Source organism: Triticum aestivum, chromosome 7A (genome assembly GCF_018294505.1).
Source record: "Triticum aestivum cultivar Chinese Spring chromosome 7A, IWGSC CS RefSeq v2.1, whole genome shotgun sequence".
Classification (NCBI taxonomy): Eukaryota; Viridiplantae; Streptophyta; class Magnoliopsida; order Poales; family Poaceae; genus Triticum; species Triticum aestivum.
This window is the reverse complement of record NC_057812.1, coordinates 621,268,538-621,280,580: the sequence shown is the minus strand read 5'-3', so window position 1 is coordinate 621,280,580 and position 12,043 is coordinate 621,268,538. Positions and strand designations below refer to the sequence as shown.

Here is a 12,043-nt window from a genome sequence, read left to right as displayed (position 1 = left end):
CAGCTAACTAGAATCATGTCGTCGTTTAAACTCTCGTTTGACATGGACGTCCGTCCTGGTCCTGCGGGGTATCGCCGTCCAAGCCACCGGTATTGACAAGACAGACGACACCTCTCATCTACCCGGAAAAATAATGCGTCATGTAGACGTGTACGTACTCGCATACGACAAGCGGCGAACAATCTATGCTCACTGGCTTAGCCTCCAAGTATATATTCGCTGTCAAGCTAACGATAGTTATCCAGCCCAAAGCACGGTGACAAAGTACGTCAGAGGAAATACTACTACGTATAGAGTACTAATCTAAGCTATATCTACAGAGACACCTCGTTTTCTACGAAGTATTAGGCTACCGGCTACCAAAATGTATGAAGGAAAAGACAGCTCGGGAGGGCGTATATACATATCTCGGTAGCAGGTCACCGGTTTGACAGAAGGGAACGTAACAACTCCCCCATACAGTTTCAGCCCTGCAATATTTTCAGGTTAATTCAGATCGGATGCGACAGCACCTGGAATCAGCAAATCTCACTGTCGCTGGCCAGGAGGAGAGAGCAGATCGATCCGTTGTTCTTTGGTTCCTTTCTGTAATCTTGTCACTCTAGAGCAAAATTCACTGTTCCAGGCCAGGAGAGGGACAGCAAATGGGTCTGTTCTTCTTGGATTCCTTTCTGTAAGCTTGTCACTATTTTCTTTTATTTCCTGAACTGTGTAACTCTGTCCCCGTTGATCTAGAAAAGACAGCTTTTATTTTCGAGACTACGCAAAGAGCGTACCATATCTTTACAGAAGAAAATAGGGGACAATTTACTAGTGGATGTTGTCAATGTATCATCAACAACCACAGATCTTCCAGAAGAAAAAAGCAGCTTAATCATGTGACGCGCACAGATCTCCTTCTGACTGACTCGACACCAACATATATGATGACATGGTTGATCACTTGATTGCATGGCCGGACCGGCGCACAGGCCGGTGTTGATTCTGATGTGAACGCTCCTGAACAGCATGTTTTGTCATTGCACAAAAAGGTGGATGTGTCCTGAAACCGGACGTGTGGCTTCTGATATCCCGAGTGACCGAGCAGTGTTTGGTTGGCTAACGCGGATCACCACATCCGATACACCAAACGTCCATTTGTATGACCTTGAAGCCGCCTCCGTCATGGATGATGTCCAACACCTCCCCGTTGGCTAGCTGCTTAAAAAATTATCCGTAATCCTAAGTACTCTTTGGAATCGCATACCATCCTTTTCACAACTGTCCCTTTTCCCTGAAAACGTTTCGCCTGTTCAAAATGAGAGTGTTTGACTGTCGTCGTCGGTGGTTTTTGCTACGGTGTTTTTTTTATTGATGTTCATAATCTAGTTGCTTGTCTGTGCTCGGCGGTGTAAACTGACTTCCGTGTCTCTTCTCAAAGGATAGACAGAGATTTATCTATCTGAAAAGGACGATGTTTTTTCCCTTTGCGACAGAGAAATGTACATCTGCAAAGTCAATTTACGGAGTTTTTCGGTACAATTGTCTACCTGGGGTATCAGCATTGTATATCTTGTCAGAGACCTTACATTTTAAATAATATTTTAACAAGCATAGAACAAGGTTTTCGATCTTGATTATACATTTCTCCGGGGCTTTGCAGTCGTAATTTGTAAATCAAACTCCGTACAACATAGTTAGTTTGAGCTCTTTTACGGTGATTGGCGAGTTACGACTCGTAATTTCGTGTAACTGCGCCTCTGTTTGTTTCTAACCGTCGGATCTAAGAAATGATTTAAAGAATTTTTTTGTGTGAAAAGGATAGATTATAAATTAGCAGGTCAATCTAGTCGCTAGTCAATCCCTGGTACAGCCTTCGTCGTTGTTAGGCTCCTCAATCCCCTCGCACAGGCGCCGCCGCCAACCCTGCCCTCGATCGTGGCGCCGCCGGCGTCCCTCCTGTCGCTCGTGCCGCCGCCGTCGCCGACCCTCGCACAGCCGCAGCCGCCTGCTCTCCTCTGCTGCCCCAGCGCCCCGAGCATCGCCCCGTTGAATAGGCGCTCCCCACGGCAGCGCCTCCTCCCTGGATCAGCCACTGACGGCCATCAACGCCCGCGACCCAATCCATAGGAAGGTAACCCGGGGCTTAATCTTCCGCCGCCGCCGAGGACGGCCCTGTTTTTTCATGTACATCCTCTGACCCCGTTATCTATAACCGTCGATTCTCGCCCAGGACGAGTATCCCTCCCAGCCCCCTGCGCCGCCGTCTGCCTCTGACGATTCCACACGCGTGTAGGCGACAATGGAACAAATTCAGACATTCAAAGATATTCATCCGTCAGAATATTCAGGTTCTGTACTTCTGTATTTCATGCCATTCTTTCTTTGTTCTCTCTTTTGCATTGCACGTGCACAGTAAACCACATAGTCATCCATCAATGAATGTCTGAATTTGTTCCATTCAGACATTCAAAGTCACATTCCGCACGCGTGTAGGTGTAGGTGATAGTGGAACCGGCCTGATCGCTTTGCAGTTTCTGAATTTGTTTGCTATGTTCTGAAATCACTTATATAAAAATCAACAAGTTTCTGAATTAATGATCTAAAAATCATCTAGTTTCTGAAAATCAACAAGTCAATAATGCTGATCGATGGTCCAAACACCTCCAAGTGTCCAAGTAGATATCACACCCATTGCGGTTTTGGTAAGATTAGATTCAGTTTACGGTAGTTATAAAGCAGATGTCACACCCATTGCAGATGTATTTGTCACGTCTAGTAGATTGAGTGGTTTTGTTATTTGTGATAAGATTTCTTCTGTGATTTACTATTACCGTGAACCGATGTATTCGTAGCCAGTGAGTTGTAATTGCAGATGTCATGCCTAGGTGTTGTGTTCTCACATTTCTGGAGGTTGCATTGCATGTATTTGGAGTATTAATTTCAGCAGTTAAAATATGCACATATTTGGAGTGAGATTGCCATATGTAGTTCAGAACTGACCTAGCATGCTTAATTTACACAGCATCTAAATCATGAGCTTAAGAAGCTGCTGTTTTGGAGTTGTGTGCCGCAATATGAGTAGTACATTTGTGAACCTGCTATGTAATGTTCAGATTCCAGCAAGGAAATTTGTGTGCCGCTATCCTGAACCTCCTCTGCTTTCTCTGAAACAGGTTTGCCATGTGAAGAAAAAGGATATGTGGGAGCTTTTGGATGGACAAAGGCTCCAGCAATGAAGAGAAGAGAGCTGCATTCCCTACTTGCAATTCTAGTAACTATCTTTGTTATAACTTGTAGAGTGTACCCGCAAAAAAAACTTGTAGAGTGTGATGGATTAATTAGGATGCTATGTAATCAGAGTACGTACCCTATCATATGTATCATGACTGATTGCGACCAAGGTCTGCATTCTGTGAAGAAGACTCCCATTTATATGTTTATTAGTGATACTTTGTTGCGCTTGCTCTACTACTTCTGTACATTATTTGTGGAATTGGTCTTATGTAGCACTATTTCAACTGGAGTTGGTCGAGTCCCGCTCATTTTTCAAATGTTGTGTCTTATCCTAAGCTTGTTGATAGGTGATCATTTCAGTACTGGCTTGTCATGTACTGACCCTGAACTCTGAAACTGATTCAACCAATGTGCTATCTTGATTGGTTATACCCAGGTACGTGTACAAATATATGATGGAAAATATGCATTTTGACAAATTGCACCAAATTTTTAAGCAAATACTCTTTGCCTGTCTCGTGAAATGTGCCTGTGCAAATTTGCATCAATCCAAAATGTAGTGACATTCTTAGTACAACTGGTCATTTAGTTGACGTTATGAACATAAAACTGGTATGGACTAGTGCAGCATATGCAATACAAAAATAGTAAAAGCCATAATTAAGTGTGCGGGCATTAAAGGAACCTTTCATCTAAAAAATGAGCAACAACTCAAATTTGATAGCCTATTATTGTAAACATAGTCTCACAATTGTCTCTTCAATAAAGTGATTGTTGGTTCGAAAATAATGTAAACACTACTTGGGACAATAATTCAGCTCTAAAGCTTGAAATTGTAGAAAAACCAAAAGCCTACTGAAGAGGCTCGTCACTGCTGCCGAATTGTTATCTGCAAGTTTCTTCCTTTTGGGCGATGACCCATATTCTCTCAAGTCCCTCTCGCCGATATCCATGTACCCACATGCATATATGTCTTCTTTGGACATGCATATATGTCTTCTTCGGACATGTCCTGCCCAGAAGCATACGAAAGGTATTTAGATCATCATGCAAATGATGTGTCGCATGGTAATGCACTTGTAGCAACACGTGCAAAGAGGGTAACAAATTCACATAAAGCAGCCATTCTTCCAAATTGAGCCAATTCTGGTTTTCGAAGAAATACTATACATAATTACTGTCCATTCTATACGGCGCCATACACTGCCTAAATAGACAGATTCCTAGCTAATTTGAAGGGAAAATGGCCATAGTCCAGTGGCATAATCAGAAGAATGTAACTCTTTTTCACAGCACAAAGGTTCTGAACCCATCAACTTGCAAGTTATATTCCAATGAAATTTACCATGTCCTGTATTACCTACTGACTCTAATCACTACCTACTGACTCCAATCACTATAATCAAAAGCAGGGGGAAATAACTATTGCTCCCAGATATGCAATCCAAGATTTTCCTTTCATCATCAGTCCTGCGGATGATTTCTGCCTCCTCCACATATCCTGTTGTTTCCTGGATGTCAGGAACTTGCCGCTCCTTGCAGTGAATTTCTGGCTGAACACCATAACTATCACAGTCCATCTTTTGTAGGCGCTTTTGCATCGATCTCATCTTACGTGGCATCTTAATCTTCTTCATCGTGGCTGCCCACTGCAAGAGGTACAATGCGGTGTATCAGTACCATGGAAGGCTTGAAAGGGGCGGAGATGGCATTACAAACTAGTTTCAATCAGGTGGTTGAGAAAAACAATGCAGAAACTGATATTACACTTGGGATACCAGACTAGTTCTACTTCACTTTCCCCTCAATCAAATCATGGTATTTGTGGACATAGCTTACTATTGGTCAAACAAAAGAAGGCAGGGACATTTTCGAATCTAAAGGTGGTCTTGCATCAACAAGCAGAAGTAGCTTTTACTTAACATCGACTCAAAGATCAACTCCAACAGTGAGGTTCAGATCTACTTCACTACATAAAAAAGTTTTAGATGTAGTTCATTATCTAAAAATATTCATCTATTATTAAACAACATCATTCAGATCAAGATTGATAGTGGCCAAATCGACAGAATCTTGCATAGCAGGTTGAAGTCGGTTTCATCTTCAAAATCTTCAAGCATGTCGGAGATGTCGTTCGCGGCATCCTTAAGCCGATTCAGCCACAGAAGCATGGACTTATGCTTGATAGACTCCCTCTCAACGTCGCCGAGCACAACCTCCACCGACTCTGGCATCATCTTCATGTTCTTCAGATCGTTCCTCAGTTTCCTGTGCAGCTTGATCTTGCCTGAAATGGTAGAATTGATCTCGCCACCTTGATGACTGCCGAGGCGAGCATGCCCCCGAGTGCCACCTCGACTGTCGACATGGCTCGTGCCTGTCGAGTTGGGCTGTCTGTGAATAGTGGATTCGTCATTGAAGCTCCGGCCCTTATCAATGTAACAAAGCATTGGAAGCAAAAAAAAAAAAACGAATCAGCAACTGCAGAATCAATCATGACCTGTTTTATAGAATACAGATATCACACACTTGCAAATAATCAAGTCAATTAATAATATTTATAAAAGCTTAGACAAAAGGGAGTTGCCCACCTGCTCCATCAAGCATAATACTTTCATGAATATATTTGAAAGGGGTTCTCTTCTCTATTACAATATGTCATTTGATGCACTGTTAAGTGTTCGAAAGCAACTTGAAGAATTTGAATTTCCTTGCAAAGCTATAAATGATGGTCTTTGGCTTCAGGTTAGTCTATCCCTGTAAAATGGGCTTTTTCCCCTATAAATGCTTTTTTCCCTGTAAGACCATCTCTGAAACTTTGCTGATTTGTTAATGCAGATGCTCCTGTGCCACAGAGTGCAAGCAATAGTTCCTGATACTTGCAGAAACTGTTGCCTTACAAGTAATTCTTGTGACTACAGGCAGGAGCATGATAGGACAAGTGCTTCAGGAACTGAAGGTAGTATCTGCCTTGCAGATGCCCAAGGCGATGGGAATGGTATGTTTAGTCCTGTGCGTGTTAACGTAAGAGGAGCAGCTGATGGACTTGCTGGCATTGGGAGAGGAAACTCAAATGTGACTGGTGCTGCTTGGGCTCCTACGCATCATAACGAAGCAACATTCAGAATTTAGTTACATGGCCACTGTGGAAAGCTGATGTGCTTCGTCAGATATTTTTACAGTTTCCAACTAGTAACCAGAACTGAAGAGCAATGGAAGCCTTGACTTTGCAAGGAAGAAGGTAGAGTAAGAGATATGGACCTGTAGATGGTGCTGCGCCGGGCTCTCCACAAATCCGGACTGGATTATGCAGACGTTGGGGACGACCTCCTCCGGGCGCGGCTGCTCCCTCTCCTCGGCGGCATGGGCGGACTACATGCCGACGTCAGCGAGGGGACGTGGTTGCGCGGGCCCGTGGAGATATCTTCCCCGTGCCTGGAGCTCGTCCGGCGACGCCGCTGAATATGCCACCACCACGACCATCCGGATCCTCCTGCGCTGGACGCCGATCTGGTCGAGGACTCATCTATGAGGAGAGGAGCGAGGAGGAGAAGGCGCAGGAGAAGCGGCTGAGCCGGCGGCGCAGCGACCCGGGAGAGGAGGAGGCGAGCGGAGAGGGGATCGACAGATTGGGGACGAAGCGTGCAGGGCTATATTTTCTTTTCCTTTTCTCCCAGCGCTGCACACTAAATTGGACGGATTTACCCTTTTAGAAAATGATTAGCCCCACCATAATCTTGTAATGGTCCCACAATTATTTGTAATTCCATGTAATTTTAGTCTAGTAACTCCCGGTAACTCCTATTTCTCCACCGTTTGATCATAGTGAATGGACGGTCCCTAAAATCGCCAATCACTGTAACATTTGTAAGTTAGTTTTCTTCTCTTTTTTAAAACAGTGTAGACACCTTACCTCTATGAGCACCTTCGAGAGATTGAGCCGGCATATCATTGAAAGGCCTGAGATAAATTCACAAAAATGCGAGCATAAATTTCAACTCTAGAACTTGAACCCTGGCGGGCTGGGATATCACTGCCCTCCGAAGCATCCAACTACACATTGTTTCGCATTTGATAACATCTTCTAGTTGATTAAAAGACTATTCAAGCCCCAGCCTTCATGTCACCTTAAGACCTGTCTAGCATACCCTATTGGATGTTCATTGCGTCAATTTGTCAACAAAACACGCAAGGGAGCATGCGAAGAATGCCATACTGGGCCAGCATATCATTAACCGGTAGCAGCATGCCACAACATTCCAGTTTTGGAAACCTTCAAGAAGGCGCCAGCGCTATATGTCGCTCGTACCGAGTCCTACTAGAAATGGTGCACGGGTGACAATTAGCAGGCCAGCCCATTTCTTCGTGCGTAGTTCGCTCGCCTCGTAGCGGTCGCTATATATCTGGTGTACTACGCTTTTTTTGTTTTATTTTTTATTTTTTTTGTTTTCTTTTCTTTTTTACAATTTGCTTTGGTTTTTTGGTTTTTCGTTGTTAGTTATACTTTGTTTTTAATTTGTTTATTTCTTGTTTTTCTTTGTTTTCATCATGTTTTCTTGCTTCTCTTTTGTTTCTTTGACAGTTTTTGTTGGTTTTCTTGTCTGTTCCATTTTTCATTTCTCAACACATGACCACATTTGCTCTACGCATTGTGCATTTTTTGTATACAATAGATTTTTTTACACATTCTTAACATTTTTAATATTTTTTTCCAAAGATGTGTACATATTTTTTTATATCTTTTCACATTTTTCAAATACACTTTAAACATTTTTATTAAAATATGCTTAGAATAGACTTTCAAATACATTTTAAACATTTTTTTATGATACTTGTTTCTGAACTATGCAATCGTTTTTTTCAAATATTTTTTTTGAAAATGTCCCAAACATTTTGAAAAACAATTTATGAACTTTTTATAATGTAACATACACGAAATTCCATTTAAAAAATATAAAGAAATTTCGTACACATGATTAACCTTTTCTACCTTTTTTGATTTGCATTGTACATTTTCAATACATGTTTAATATTTTCCAAATGCAAGATTAATTTAAAAAATCTCTAAATGTTTTTATAATGTCTATATTTAGAATATTCTTGAATATGAAAAAAAATGAAAAATAAAGCAATAAAAGAAAGATGTGTGAATAAAAGGGTAGAAAAACAGAAGAGAAAAAGGTAACTTTTTGAGACAAAGAGAGAAAAACAGGTAACAGCAGGCGAGCAGCGGCTACTGGGCCGGCCCCAATATGTGCTGCCCTGAAGGCGAGCCATGGTAGGGCATGCTGCGGGCGGCACGTTGGCACGCCCTAAAGAATTTTCCTGACATGTTCTTTTTTATCACAGTATAAATGCAAAAGAAGGCCACATGAATGCACACACGCATACATTGTTCAACATTGTACAAATGCAATGTTTTAGAATATGAACATCTTTTATAATTTTGAGCAATGTTGTAGGGACTCATATATACACACCACTCACTTCTATTAGTAGTTGACGGAAACATCTTCTTCCACTGAACACACATTGCCGGAAGATTTGAGATACATTTAGAAAAATGCGAGCATCAATGTCAAGTCTAGTATTTGAAGTCTGGTCGACCCAGGTATCACGGTTCTCCTAACGATCCAGTCAAAGGCTTTTTCTTAGGAAAAGCCGCTTGGCAATTTTATTGATCTAGTGGCAAAGTCACATCACTAGTTACATGCGGTAATAACAAGGCAGCTGTTTCATCTATCCAACCAAAAGAAGAGTTTGAATCAAAACAAAATCTACCAAGAAAATGTGCCAAGCCGTTTGCTTCTCTGGGACAGTGATTGAACGCAATACCTTGGATACTGTGTGCTAACTCGAAGCAATCTGCTAACACAGCTGCATAGGGACACCAAATTTCAGTATTTCCATTGCATGCTTCGACGAGCAAGACAATCTGACTCCACGTCACTCTGGAGCAGATTGGTTCGCACAAGTGGCTTCTTTTATGGGTTCTCTTGAGTTCCTTTTCACTGTTTCATTTTTCTTCTTATAGAAGTTCCCTTTTAAAAAAAGGGTCAGAATTTCAAATTTTGGTCGAAGAAAAGCGTGTGTTTTCAAAAAAATGACCATGTTTTCTAATGTTGTCTGGAATTTCTAAAAGGTTCCCGTTTTAAAAATATATATCATAAACTCAAATTATGTCCATGGTTCCCAAAAGGTTAGTAATTTTCAAAAAGCACTCACATTTAAAAAAATGGCTCCAAATTTCAAAACAATTTCTTGTTTCTAATTTATTTCACAAATTTAAAAACTGTTCATGCTTTAAAAAATGTTGTGTTTTCAAAAAAATCTCATTTTCAAAAAGTGTTTGCTTTTTTTTAAAAAAACGTTCATGTTCTGAAATATTGTTCAAAATTTTAAAGTAAAATATAATGTTGACTCAAAAACCGCAATCTATAGTGCAGTCGAGTCAATAGTGTGCATCTTTTTATAGTACTGAGTCCCTACCAACCGCACAGAAAAAAGAACGTGAACCATTTGCTTAATGGGCTGGCTCGGTCTCTCACGTTTGTGCGTCTTGGGGCAATTTCGCGCAAAATCCGTCACATAGGAGTTCCTATCTGTCCGGCGGCCTTTGAGAATACTATTCAATTTTGTTCGAAACATTGAAGAAACATTCAATTTGGGGAATTTTGTATTATATGGGCCGCCGATTTGGGTCTAACATTGAAGAAACTTGATAGAACCTCCGGCGGCCTTTGAGAATACTATTCAATTTTGTTCGAAACTTGGCCATCATCCTTTCACTTACACCACTACACCAAAGCCCACTGGGCCCCATTTTCTCTTCGCTAGTTTAGACGCGGGACATCCTATACAATGTTTAGGCCTTTCCCAATGCAAAGGCGCTAAGTGCATGAAAGTGCTTAACAACTAAACTCTCCAACGCATGGGTGCTTATTGCTTAGCTTCTTATAGATAAACTTCCTTCCTTTAATTTTTTAGCAGCTAGACTTCCCCATGCTTAATTGTTTTACCTAGGTCCACTTGCTTGACATCATTTATTCACTTAATTTTGTCACATTAGTTTTTATTTTTTTGCCTATGTGGCATTCTTAGCACATGTACACCACACGACGCTGAGACGGGCCTTAAGGTGCTAGGTAATGCTTCCAGTCTATCATCGCTATTTTTCCCTTCACGTTCATCTAAAGAAGCCAACAACTGATGGTTTAAAAAAAACTACTATAAGATTTCTAAAATTTCTGAAATAAAAAATGTTCATGAATTTACAAGAAGTTTATGAATTTAAAAATGTAAGATAATTTTAAAAAAGGATCTTTAATTTGCAATTCTCTAAAAAGACTTATATTTAGGAATGGAGGGAGTAGAATGCTCTCGAGTTTTGAGAAATATTCTTGCATTTACAAAATATTCGTGATTTTTTAGAATGTTTACAATTATTAAAAAATCACTCATTTTCAAAAATATGCACAAACTTGAAAAATATGTATGAATATTCATAATATTGACGAACTTGGAAACAAATTTAAAAACTATTCTTAGATTTAATAATAATGTTCATAATTTCTCGAGGAAATAAAGAAAGAACCAACAAGAAATAAAGGGAACAAGGGAAAAAAAGAACATCAAAAGATCCAAAAAATAAACAAAACCTTTGAACCGGCAGCTAAAAAATGAAAAGGAAAAAAATAAGAAAAAAACCGGGCAAATGAGCATTCTAGAATTTTTCAAAACTGGGATGAACATAGATTATTTTCCGTTATATGGGTAGCCCGCTAACAAAGAAAGTGTAATGCGGTTTGCACTGTTGAACTATGTACTGTCTTAAGCGTCAAATAGGATATTCAGTTCAAAGTCAGCTTGAGAAAACAAAACAAAGAATTGAAACCCTGATTGTTTTTAAAAAAAGAGTTCAATCACTTGGGCAGCAACTCCAACTAGTACATATATATTATCCGTATTTCTTAATTTAGCACAAGCATATCAATCAGACACAACACCACTAGGATTTCTTAATTCGCATCCCCTTTACAATGTATCAACCTCTATAACAAAATACTTCCTCCGTTCCTAAATACAAGTCTTTTTAAAGATTTCAATAAGAACAACATACAGATGTATGTATGTATGTATGTATGTATGTATGTATGTATATATATATATCTATATATATATATATATGTATATATATATATATATATATATATATATATATATATATATATATATATTAGAGTGTAGATTCATCCGTTTTGCTTTGTATGCAGTCTGTAGTGAAATCTCTAAAAAGACTTATATTTAGAAACGGAGGGAGTATAAAAATGTTTAGATCACTACTTTAGTGATCTAAACACTCTTATATTTCTACGGAGGGGGTACCTTGTAATGCCCACTTGTTCATCCTTGACTACCCTTTGCTTTTCTCAGGACCATGCAACTTAATCATGCCAATCAAGCCAAGTCTCCAGCCTTCTCCTCTTCCCAAATTCCAACTGGTGTAGACCTCCAGACAACAGTGTCCGGGAGAGCAGAACTCAAGATTAACTAATCCATTGCCAAATTGCTTATTATTGTTAATCCCATTATTATTTTGCCAAAAATAAAATAAAATAATGTTGAACCGGGCTGGCGACAGATAACACCCCGGCGATTATGCACTGGTCTCCACTTGGCGCTGTCGCCGATGATTGGCCTGAATTATCCGGTCAAGCAACCGCAGCTGACACTGACACACTCCTGCATCGCTACCTGCAGCGTCCCGACGCCCTCCCTGGATTTGTTTTCCCTTTCCTCCGCTCGTGCCGCGCTGTTCCATGTTTGA

At 40.3% G+C, this 12,043-nt stretch overlaps 2 long non-coding RNA genes across 2 annotated transcripts; one reads left to right on the top strand and one right to left on the bottom strand.

Moving 5' to 3' along the window:
• Positions 1–1,820: 1,820 nt before the first annotated feature.
• LOC123148711 (uncharacterized) lies at positions 1,821–3,288 on the top strand. The gene is made up of 3 exons (XR_006474090.1): positions 1,821–2,113; positions 2,213–2,330; positions 3,156–3,288. It is a non-coding gene; the product is annotated as an uncharacterized lncRNA (long non-coding RNA).
• Positions 3,289–4,317: 1,029 nt separating this feature from the next.
• LOC123148710 (uncharacterized) lies at positions 4,318–6,861 on the bottom strand. Its single transcript, XR_006474089.1, has 2 exons — positions 6,478–6,861; positions 4,318–5,645 (listed from the first exon to the last, which is right to left on the bottom strand). It is a non-coding gene; the product is annotated as an uncharacterized lncRNA (long non-coding RNA).
• Positions 6,862–12,043: the final 5,182 nt, after the last annotated feature.